The sequence below is a fragment of the Papio anubis genome, chromosome 14 (genome assembly GCF_008728515.1).
Source record: "Papio anubis isolate 15944 chromosome 14, Panubis1.0, whole genome shotgun sequence".
NCBI lineage: Eukaryota > Metazoa > Chordata > Mammalia > Primates > Cercopithecidae > Papio > Papio anubis.
Window position 1 is genome coordinate 18,117,044 of NC_044989.1, and position 12,742 is coordinate 18,129,785.

The following is a 12,742-nucleotide window of genomic DNA, read 5'->3' on the forward strand; positions in this document are numbered from 1 at the left end:
CTGCAATGACAAATTAACCCTATAATCTTAGTAACTTGTTACACCAAATGCTTGTTTATCTGCTCATGATAAATACTATTAACTAACTGCTAATTAAACATTGTGTAGACCATATAATCCAAGGCACAATGGATTAGTGTTCCTAGATTTAAGTGAGAATGAGGAAAAACAAAGCTAACATTAACTAAGCACCTGGTATGATCCAGAAATTGGTTAATGTTAATTTACATTAAAGAGGCTCAGTAACTTACTCAAAGCCACTGAGCCAGGATTTGAATCTAGTTCTTCCCAATTCCAAATCTCAAGCCTTTTATGTTTGCTTTCATTTTTGAATCTCTACATTTGCAGTATTGTAGTATTTGACATTGGAGAGAGAGTGCTGTAAAGAAGTGGTTGTAGAATTTTCATGTGCATATATGATATGTCATCCAGGGATCTTATTAAAATGCAGATTTTGATTTCTGGAGATAAGCCTGGGATTCTATATTTCTAACAAGACATCAAATGATGCTGATGCTCCTGGTCTTTAAGTCCTTTTTTAGTAGCCAGTTTCTAGAGCATTTTTATTATAATCAAAGACAGTCTTGTGCAAAAGTTTACAGATGTAAAGTTATCTAAAGCAATGTCTTTACTAATCTAGAAAGAAATTGTTTTAAATAACATATTGAATAAAAAAGTTAAAAAATTAGATTCACAATTACCACTGGTAAGAGATTAAATATGTATTAGTTCTCAATGTTAAGTGTACTTTGCTTTAAAAATAACTAGATAGAAGGACATTAATGAGCTTGTTTTTAGAATTCATTCAATAAGGATATGCCTTGAATCGAAAACAGAGGGCCTTGACTAAAGTGTGTTGAGCTTTTGATAATTCATTGGACCAAAACACACATTATTGTAAGATACCTCTTAATTTTTTTCATCTAAAATTAGAAAATATAATAGGAATATACTTCTTAGAAATACTCTTTTCAGAGCATATTTATAATTTTAAAAAATTTTTGAATTATACTTTAAGATACATGTACAGAACATGCAGGTTTGTTACATAGGTATACATGTGCCATGGTGGTTTGCTGCACCTATCAACCCATCGTCTACATTAGGTATTTCTCCTAATGCTATCCCTCCCCTAGCCCCCACCATGACAGGTCCCAGTGTGTGATGTTCCCTTACCTGTGTCCATGTGTTCTCATTGTTCAACTCCCACTTATTAGTGAAAACTTGTAGTGTTTGGTTTTCTGTTCTTGTGTTAGTTTGCTGAGAATGATGGTTTCCAGCTTCATCCATGTCCCTGCAAAGGACATGAACTCATCCTTTTTTATGGCTGCAGAGTATTCCATGGTATATATATGCCACATTTTCTTTATCCAGTCTAACATTGATGGGCATTTGGGTTGGTTCCAAGTCTTTGCTATTGTGAACAGTGACACAATAAACATATGTGTGCGTGTGTCTTTGTAGTAGAATGACTTATAATCCTTTGGGTATATACTCAGTAATGGGATTTCTGAGTCAAATGGCATTTGTGGTTCTAGACCCTTGAGGAATTGCCACACTATCTTCCACAATGGTTGAACTAATTTACACTCCCACCAACAATGTAAAAGCCTTTCTTTCCTCCACATCCTCTCCAGCGTCCGTTGTTTCCTGACTTTTTAATGATCACCATTCTAACTGGCATGAAATGGTATCTCATTGTGGTTTTGATTTGCATTTCTCTAATGACCCGTGATGATGAGCTTTTTCCATATGTTTGTTGGCTGCATAAATGTCTTCTTTTGAGAAGTCTCTATTCATATCCTTCCCCCAGTTTTTGATGGGGTTGTTTGTTTTTTTCTTGTTAATTTGCTTAAGTTCTTTGTAGATTCTGGATATTAGCCCTTTGTCAGATGGATAGATTACAAAAATTTTCTCCCATTCTGTAGGTTGCCCGTTCACTCTGATGATAGTCTCTTTTGCTACACAGAAGCTCTTTAGTCTAATTAGATCCCATTTGTGAATTTTGAGGTTTGTTACCATTGCTTTTGGTGTTTTCGTCATGAAGTCTTTGCCCATGCCTATGTCCTGAATGGTATTGCCTAGGTTTTCTTCTAGGGATTTTATGGTTTTCGGTATTATGTTTAAGTCTTTAATTCATCTTGAGTTAATTTTTGTATAAGGCATAAGGAAGGGATCCAGTTTCAGTTTTCTGCATATGGCTAGCCAGTTTTCCCAACACCGTTTATTAAATAGGGAATCCTTTCCCCATTGCTTGTTTTTGTCAGGTTTGTCAAAGATCGGATGGTTGTAGATGTGTTGTGGTATTTCTGAGGCCTCTGTTCTGTTCCATGGGTCTATATATCTGTTTTGGTACCAGTACCATTGTGTTTTGGTTACTGTAGCCTTGTAGTATAGTTTTAAGTCAGGTAGCGTGATGCCTCCAGCTTTGTTCACTTGGCTTAGGATTGTCTTGGCAATGCGGGCTCTTTTTTGGTTCCATATGAAATTTAAAGTAGTTTTTTTCCAATTCTGTGGAGAAAGTCAATGATAGCTTGATGGGGATAGCATTGAATCTACAAATTACTTTGGGCAGTATGGCCATTTTCACGATATTGATTCTTCCTATTTATGAGCATGGTATGTTCTTCCATTTGTTTGTGTCCTCTCTGATTTCCTTGAGCAGTGGTTTGTAGTTCTCCTTGAAGAGGTCCTTCACAATCCTTGTAAGTTGTATACCTAGGTATTTAATTCTCTTTGCAGCAATTGTAAATGGGAGTTCACTTATGATTTGGCTCTCTGTTTGTCTATTATTGGGGTAGAGGAATGCTTGTGATTTTTGCACATTGATTTTGTATCCTGAGACTTTGCTGAAGTTGCTTATCAGCTTAAGGAGATTTTGGGCTGAGATGATAGAGTTTTCTAAATATGCAATGATGTCATCTGCAAACAGAGACAATTTGACTTCCTATTTTCCTATTTGAATACTCTTTATTTCTTTCTCCTGCCTGATTGCCCTGGCCAGAACTTCCAGTAGTATATTGAATAGGAGTGGTGAGAGAGGGCATCCTTGTTTTGTGCCGGTTTTCAGAGGGAATGGTTCCAGCTTTTGTCCATTCTGTATGATATTGGCTCTGGGTTTGTCATAAATAGCCCTTGTTATTTTGAGATACATCCCATCAATACTTAGTTTATTGAGAGTTTTTAGCATGAAGGGATGTTGAATTTTGTTGAAGGCCTTTTCTGCATCTATTGAGCTAATCATGTGTTTGTTGTCATTGGTTCTGTTTATGTGATGGATTACGTTGATTGATTTGCATATATCGAACCAGCCTTGCATCCCAGGGATGAAGCTGACTTGATTGTGGTGTATAAGCTTTTTAATGTGCTGCTGGATTCAGTTTGGCAGTATTTTATTGAGGATTTTGCATCAATGTTCATGAGGGATATTGGCCTGAAATTTTCTTTTTTGTTGTGTCTCTGCCAGGTTTTGGTATCAGGATGGTGCTAGCCTCATAAAATGAGTTAGGGAGGATTCCCTCTTTTTCTATTGTTTGGAATAGTTTCAGAAGGAATGCTACCAGCTCCTCTTTGTACCTCTGGTATAATTCAGCTGTGAATCCATCTGATCCTGGACATTTTTTTTTTTTTTTGGTTGGTAGGCTATTAATTACTGCCTCAAATTGAGAACTTGTTATTGGTCTATTCAGGGATTCGACTTCTTCCTGATTTAATCTTGGGAGGGTGTATGTGTCCAGGAATTTATCCATTTCTTCTAATTTTCTACTTTATTTGCATAGAGGTGTTTATAGTATTCTCTGGTGGTAGTTTGTATGTCTGTGGAATCAGTGGTGATATTCCCTTTGCCATTTTTTATTGTGTCTATTTGATTCTTCTCTTTTCTTCTTTATTAGTCTTGCTAGTGGTCTATCAATTTTGTTGATCTTTTCAAAAAACCAGCTCCTGGATTCATTGATTTTTTTGAAGGGTTTTTCATGTCTCTATCTCTCCTTCAGTTCTACTCTGATGTTAATTATTTCTTGTCTTCTGCTAGATTTTGAATTTGTTTGCTCTTGCTTCTCTAGTTCTTTTAAGTGTGATGTTAGCGCGTCGATTTTAGATCTTTCCTCCTTTCTCTTGTGGGCATTTAGTGATATAAATTTCCCTTTAAACACCGCTTTAACTGTGTCCCAGAGATTCTGTTACATTGTGTCTCTGTTCTCACTGGTTTCAAATAACTTATTTATTTCTGCTTTAATTTTGTTATTTACCCAGTAGTAATTCAGGAGCAGATTGTTCAATTTCCATGTAGTTGTACGGTTTTGAGTGAGTTTCTTAATTGTAGGTTCTAATTTGATTGTACCGTGATTTGAGAGACTGTTTGTTATGATTTCTGTTCTTTTGCCTTTGCTGAGGAGTGTTTTACTTCCAATTATGTGGTCAATTTTAGAATAAGTGTCATTTTGGTGCTGAGAAGAATGTACATTCTGTTGATTTGGGGTGGAGAGTTCTGTAGAAAAAAGAATTAAAGAGGTCTGTTTGGTCCAGAACTGAGTTCAAGTCCTGAATATCCTTGTTGATTTTCTGTCTCATTGATCTAACATTGACAGTGGGGTGTTAAAGTCTCCCACTATTATTGTGTGGGAGTCTAAGTTTCTTTGTAGGTCTCTGAGAACTTGCTTTATGAATCTGGGTGCTCCTGTATTGGGTGCATATATATTTAGAATAGTTAGCTCTTCTTGTTGCATTGATCCCTTTACCATTATGTAATGCCCTTCTTTGTCTCTTTTGATCTTTGTTGGTTTAAAGTCTGATTTATCAGAGACTAGGAATACAACCCCTGCAATGTTTTGCTTTCTATTTGCTTGGTAAATATTCCTCCATCCCTTTATTTTGAGCCTATATGTGTCTTTGCAGTTGAGATGGTTCTCCTGAATACAGCACACCGATGGGTCTTGAATCTTTATCCAATTTGCCAGTCTGCATCTTTTAACTGGGGCATTTATCCCATTTAAATTTAAAGGTAATCTTGTTTTATGTGAATTTGATCCTGTCATTATGATGCTAGTTGGTTATTTTGCCCATTAGTTGATGCAGTTTCTTCATAGGGTTGATGGTCTTTACAATTTGGTATGTTTTTGCCGTTGCTGGTACCAGTTGTTCCTTTCCATGTTTAGTGCTTTCTTCAGGAGCTCTTATAAGGCAGGCCTGGTGGTGACAAAATCACTAAGCGTTTGCTTGTCTGTAAAGGATTTTATTTCTCTTCACTTATGATGCTTAATTTGACTGGATATGAAATTCTGGTTTGAAAATTCTTTTTTTTAAGAATGTTGAATATTGGTCCCCACTCTCTTCTGGCTCATAGGGTTTCTGCAGAGAGACCTGCTGTTAGTCTGATGGGCTTCCCTTTGTGGGTAACCCACCTTTTCTCTCTGGCTGCCCTTAACATTTTTTCCTTCATTTCAACCTTGGTGAATCTGACGATTATGTTTCTTGGGGTTGCTCTTCTCGAGGGGTATCTTGGTGGTGTTTTCTGTGTTTCCTGAATTTGAATGTTGGCCTGTCTTGCTACATTGGGGAAGTCCTCCTGGATAATATCCTGAAGATTGTTTTCCAACTTGGCTCCATGCTCCCCGTCACTTTCAGGTACACCAATCAAACGTAGGTTTGGTCTTTTCGCATAGTCCCATATTTCTGGGAGGCTTTGTTCGTTCCTTTTCATTCCTTTTTCTCTAATCTTGTCTTCACGCTTTATTTCATTAAGTTGATCTTCAATCTCTGATATCCTTTCTTCTGCTTGGTCTATTTGGGTATTGATAATTGTATATGCTTCGTGAAATTCTCATGCTGTGTTTTTCAGCTTTATCAGGTCATTTATGTTCTTCTCTAAACTGGTTATTCTAGTTAGCAATTTGTCTAACCTTTTTTCAAGGTTCTTAGCTTCCTTGCATTGGGTTAGAACATTCTCCTTTATCTTGGAGGAGTTCATTATTACCCACCTTCTGAAGCCTACTTCTATCAATTCATTAAACTCATTCTCTATCCAGTTTTGTTGCCTTGCGGGAACAGAAGGAGAAGAGGCATTCCGGTTTTTGCAATTTTCAGCCTTTTGCGCTGGTTTCTCTCCATCTTCGTGTGTTTATCTACCTTTGGTCTTTGATGTTGGTGACCTTTGGATGAGGTTTTGTGTGGATGTCCATTTTATTGATGTTGATATTATTCTTTTCTGTTTGTTAGTTTTCCTTCTAACAGTCCCCTCTGCTGAAGGTCTGCTGGAATTTGCTGGAGGTCCACTCCAGACCCTGTTTGCCTGGGTATTACCAGTGGAGGCTGCAGAACAGCAAAGATTGCTGCCTGTTTCTTCCTCTGGAAGCTTCGTCCCAGAGGGGCACCCGCCAGATGCCAGCCAGAGCTTTCCTGTGTGAGGTGCCTGTTGACCTCTGCTGGGAGGTATCTCCCAGTCAAGAGACACTGGGGTCAGGGACCCACTTAAGGAGGCAGTCTGTCCCTTAGCAGAGCTTAAATGCTGTGCTGGGAGATCCGCTGCTCTCTTCAGAGCTGGCAGGCAGAAACGTTTAAGTCTGCTGAAGCTGTACCCACAGCTGCCCCTTCCCCCAGGTGCTCTGTCCCAGGGAGATGGGAGTTTTATCTATAAGCCCCTGACTGGGGCTGCTGCCTTTGTTTCAGAGATGTCCTGCCCAGAGAGGAGGAATCTAGAGAGGCAGTCTGGCTATAGTGGCTTTCTCAAGCTTTGGTAGACTCCACCCAGTTTGAACTTCCTAGTGGCTTTGTTTATGCTGTGAGGGGAAAACTGCCTATTCAAGCTGCAGTAATGGCAGAGGACCCTCCCCCGACCAAGCTAGAGAATCCTAGTTAGACTTCAGACTGCTGTGTTGGCAAAAAGAATTTCAAGCCAGTGGATCTTAGCTTGCTGGGCTCTGTGGGAGTGGGATCCACTGAGCTAGACCACTTGGCTTCCTGGCTTCAGCCCCCTTTCCAGGGGAGAGAACGGTTCTGTCTTGCTGGCGTTTCAGGTGCCACTGGGGTATGAAAAGAAACTCCTGCAGCCAGTTTGGTGTCTGCCCAAATGGCCATCCAGTTTCATGCTTGAAACCCAGGGCCCTGGTGATGTAGGCACCAGAGGGAATCTCCTTTTCTGTGGGTTGTGGAGACCATGGGAAAAGCATAGTATCTGGCCCTGAATGCACTGTTCCTCACGGCACAGTCCCTCATGGCTTCCTTTGACTAGGGGAGGGAGTTTCTTGACCCTTTGCATTTCCCAGGTGAGGCGACGCCCCACCCTGCTTCTGCTTGCCCTCTGTGGGCTACACCCACTGTCTAACCAGTCCCAATGAAATGAGCCACGCACCTCAGTTGGAAATGCAGAAATCACCTGCCTTTGACATTGATCTCGCTGGGAACTCCATACTGGAGCTGTTCCTATTTGGCCACCTTGCCAGCTACCCTTGCATATTGTTTATAAATTTAAGGACAAGAATGAAATCCATGCCGAGATTAAAAGGGCATTTTAGCCTATGAGGCAGAGCTGTGAAATGCTTCGAATTATTTGGCCTTCAAAAATGTTCAGGGCCAGGTGCAGTAGATCACACAACCATAATACCAGAGCTTTGGGAGGTCAAGGATGGTGGATTTCTTGAGGCCAGGAGCTAAAGATTGGCCTGGAAAACATAGCGAGACCCCATCTCTACAAAGATTTGTTAAAAATTAGCCTGTTGTGATGGCACACACCTGCAATCCCAGCTACTCAGGAAGCTGAGGCAGAAAGACGGCTTTAGCCCAGGAGTTCCAGGCTGTTGTGAGGTATGATCACACCACTACTGCCCTCCAGCATGGGGAAACAGAGTGAAAGCCTATCTCTATCAAAACAAAACAAATAATTTTCAGATATGCAATTGTCTAGTCAAGGAGGCTACACTTCTGTATTTACATAAAAGAGAGGAAAAATTTTAGGTAAATAAATGTCATCCTTAATGTGTGAGCAAAAGGACATTAATCAGAAGTAAATATAAAATATTTGCTCCAGAAAACTTGAAGATCAATTGAGTCCATGGAAGTAAATTACTCAATGATCTCTTGAAGATACAAGAATAGAAAGAGAAGATTATTTAATTACAAAAAAGGTCTCTGTGGAGAACATGCCATTCACAATCCATCAGTATGAATTCAAAACATCGGCCAAGCTTTCTGTTCTAACCTTATGACACTGAAGCCTGGATATCTCCCAGATATTCTAGGAAAGATTACTTAGGGGTGTTCATTGTTCTCTAGAGTCCTTAGCTGGTCTGAGGTCATAATATAGACACTAATTTTTGTTCTGTTAAATTGGCTTAAATCCATGTATTTGCTTAAGGTATCTTTTACCAAAACCACTATATTTCCTTTGATAATTCAATAATAACACAGTCGTGCTACTGAAAACTGTGATGTGAATTAGATCACATTATGCAAAACTCTCTTGCTATTATAAGGGGTAGTCTCTTGGGAAAGAGTGGCTTATACTGCTAGGAGTCAGTGTGCAAGGTCTTCTTCCTATAAGAACAATGTTCCTATAGGGAATATTCAAACTTTTTAAAAGGTATTCTCTAAATAACTTACTGATTTCTAGGGAGAAGCATGGTCATACCACTTGGAAACTGACATTATCCTAAATGGTTTGAAAGCTAAATATCACTTTTTCTCTAAGCGCTTCTATGATTATTGTTTCTGTTTGTTAGTTTTCCTTAGTAATGTAAAAGAAACATTGCTGGATAAAGTAAAAATAAACAAATACGTAAGTGTATTAGTCCATTTTCACGTTGCTGATAAAGACATACCAGAGACTGCATAATTTGTAAAGAAAGAGAGGTATAATGGACTCATAGTTTCACATGGCTGAGCAGGCCTCGCAGTCATGGCGGGAGGCAAGAGGCACATCTTACATCACAAAATACAAGAGAGAATGAGAGCCAAGTGAAAAGGGTTTCCCCTTACAAAACCATCAGATCTTGTGAGACTTATTCACTACCATGAAAATAGTATGGGGAAAATCGCCCTCATGATTCAATTATCTCCTACTGGGTCCCTCCCACAACATGTGGGAATTATGAGAGCTACAATTCAAGATGAGATTTGGGTGGTGACACAGCCAAACCATATCAATAATTATAAAATTATTTATAATTTTAATAAAAAGTTATTAAAACAGAGTTTAATAACTTAATTAGAGCCTCTGGATCCAGCGGTGCCTTAAGCCCCATCTCTGAATTTTCCATTTATGGGTGAGTTTGGCATTTGCTGAAAGAAGGGTCATGACTTACATACCCTTCTTTACTTTCTAATAGCATGGCTGATATTCAAGATTTAAACAAGACTTTGCTAAGGGTACAGAATAACAGTAGAACAATTAAAAAGGGGCAACATCCAATTTGGCTGGTTTATATGTGATAATTCCCTCATATTTATTCTACAAGCAACTACATCTTCTTGGCCAGGATCCATATGACAGAGGATACCAGTTATGACAACCCCCAGAAATATTCCAAAAGCCAAACCTGAACTACCTCTCTGGCCCCACTGCTCTCCCAGCTGACCTCTGTCCCATGCACCAATAGCCTCATTGCCCTCTACTACATCAAATCCTCCACATTTCCTGTGAACTCTCTCTGTACCTCAGCTCATGCTGTTCCTCGAGCTGGAAATATCCTTCTTCCCGCCCCCATTTTTCCTAACTTTAACACCCCACTCAACCTATAAACACAGCTGAGAAATTTTACAATTACTTTCCCTACGACTCCAGCCTGTGTCTTTCTCTGTATTCCTGCAGAATATAGCTTATACCTCCATCTCCACCTTTACTCACCTCCTGCATTTCACTAGAGCTTGTTTTGTCTCCTCCACTGGTCAGCAAGTTCTCTGGGAGCAGGGACCATGTGTGATAATCTTGGAGTCCAAAAGCATAGCTTAGATCTGCCTTTGTATTGTTAGTGCCTGAATTTGCCTTTAGTGCCATTGCCTACAGCTTTAAAACAAAATAATTGGGTCAGATCTCTAGGCTCCCGCTTCTGGTTTCTGATTTTGGCAGAAATGTAAAATCATTTATACTGTAGTGTGGGATAAAGCTAGGATATCCTTCCTATCAAAGTTGATTGTTTCCCAAATAGTATTTTAGCAAAGGTAGACTGTCTCCTAAGAAGGCGTATATGGTGGTGGTGGTGGGCAGTGGGGGGGGGGGGTCCTTCTTTCAAATACTGGGCTGCCTTTAAAGTCCACTGGGTAGAGGTTGGTGACATGGAAGATTCTGCCACATTTCTGTTCAGCTTAGCTAAGGCCCCTCCATATAAAACATACATATCCATACAGAACATGTCACATTGCTGCATCCTACCATGCCCTGATTTTCACATCACACACCAGACCCTTGCCACCTGCTCACGAATACGAACAATGTATGTTGCACATGCATACACACTGGAATTGGAATAAATTCTGATATTTTTAAGATACATACTCAATAATTATGAATAAAGATATAGACTGCTACTATCAATGAATTTTTAAAACAGAAACATTGAAGCAGAATAAAATTAGCAAACCTACCCTTTCAGCCTTAATTCCTACTGACCTACTCTAAATCTTTACCATCTAACCCATGCTGTCTCCTTTTTGTGCTTAAAAATGACTTGAACTCTCCCACCTGTTTTTTCCTTTATGTTGTTTATTCAAATGCTTTCCGTAATTCTATTCTAGATTCCTAACAAACAAATCAAATCTTCAGCATCTTGCCCAAAATACCCTGCCTAAATCCAGATCTTTCTGAGGCTCTCAGTCTCCTGAGAACTGAATTCTTATGGTGTGAATTAAATGCTAATTTAAATGGCATATGATGTTCTCATGTTACAGCAATTTTATTATAAGGCCTTAAGATTAAGACCTATGTCTTGTATGCCTACACTTAGTGCTTAATGTGGGGCTGCACACAAGCTGGTTGCTCAGGCCATCTGTAAGGGCAAGCCCTCTCTCTATGAGAGAGGAACCGGCGGCCTCCTCCTCCATCATGGTGTGTAATTTGCTGGCCCGGAGCCATAGGGCTTTCCTTCTTCAGACACCCTCTTGGAGAATCAGTTATTAAAGCCATAAACCCAAGATCATAAATAACTTTCCCAAGTCCCAGTGAATCTGTATTTCATATGAAGCATGTTATTTTTGAGAAGAGGCCCAATTCCTTTGGAAATCACGTAGTAAGAAGTAAGAGAGGTATCTTCCATGGAATCACATGATGGTTTCACATACGGCTCTCGTCAGGCCTCACTCAAAACATAGTACACTGGCCAATCAGATACCACAATCTTGGTGGCTTCAGCCTTTAGCACAGAAATCTCATTTTCTTCCTCTCTTGGGACCTGAATTTCCACTGCCCAGAAATCATTTTTCTTGAAGATTTCATTTCTAACATCAGTGTAGGAACAATAATTTTTAAAAAGCTATTTTGTTCTTGAACAAGATTGAGATAAATCAGGCTCTTTGTGTGTGTGTGTGTGTGTGTGTGTGTGTGTGTGTCCTTGTTTTTTGCTTCCTTGGACTTCCCTGACCTTCCCTGATGACCCTGGGGTGGTGGCCATGGAGGGAGGGCAGCTATCAAAAGATGCCAGGTTTCCCATGACTAAGGAGTATAGATACATTTAATGAATCTATCTAGGATACAACAGCATTGATGTCCAAAGCCCAGAGAATTTAGCTAACATTGACAGAGTGCATGACTTTCTGAACAGACCAATTGGTATCAATGTTACCATTAGTTAACTCTGGGAGCAATTCACCAAACTAAGTCTAATTAGTGGAATGAGTTTTATGCAGTTTTCCTTTGGAAAATGACTCTTAAATTATGCCAATTTCACAATAAGGAAAATACCAGAATCATCCTTCAATTTATTTTGAAGTGTTCACAGACCATTTAACCATTTATTAATTGATTTAACAAGTATTTACTGAACAGATACTTGGTGTGTACGAGTTGGAGATGCCCTTAGGTCTGCAGGCCTCTGGGCAAGTAATTTTCTATAAAAACTACTTAAGTCACCAAAAATCAGTATGTCAGATGCATCTGGAAACTAATTTCATGCCATTCCATGAAAGAAATGTTATGCTGGCCAGCAGGAGCTATCCTCCTTCCAAACCCCCTCCTAGAAGCATAAAACCAAGGTCAGGCCACATGACCCCAGAACAACTCCATTAACCCAAATGAAACTGCTGCCCCAGGGTGATCATTGGTACTAGAAGAGAACTTAGAAAATTCCCAGGAATCGTCTCCAAAGTGTGAGGTTGCCTGATGTTGAGGGCCTGGGGCAGGCACCCCTTGCCTGGATCTCAGGGTGGTATGGATATCAGTGACTAAATCATAATGTCTACTCTCAAGGAAATCTCCTATTGTGTGGAATGTTCTTCTAACTCTGCCTGCCATGTAATATAATGTGCTCAAGTGTTATAGATGCTATGATAAAGATGCACGTATGGTGTAATAAAAAGTAAAAAGAAAAAGTGGTCAGTATTTGATCAATCTAAAGATAAAAAATACACTTACATGATTTTGAAGCAGGACATTTACGGTCCCTGGTTGTCATTTAAAAATGATCTGGGGAGTTCTTTTGTCTGATTTGTCATGTGAACCAGGTGTCTGTAGAAACATCAGCACTCCAAACTGACAATCAGACAAGGATCACACTAGAAATAACAAAGGATTTGGATGAATACAAACTTGCATTTCTAT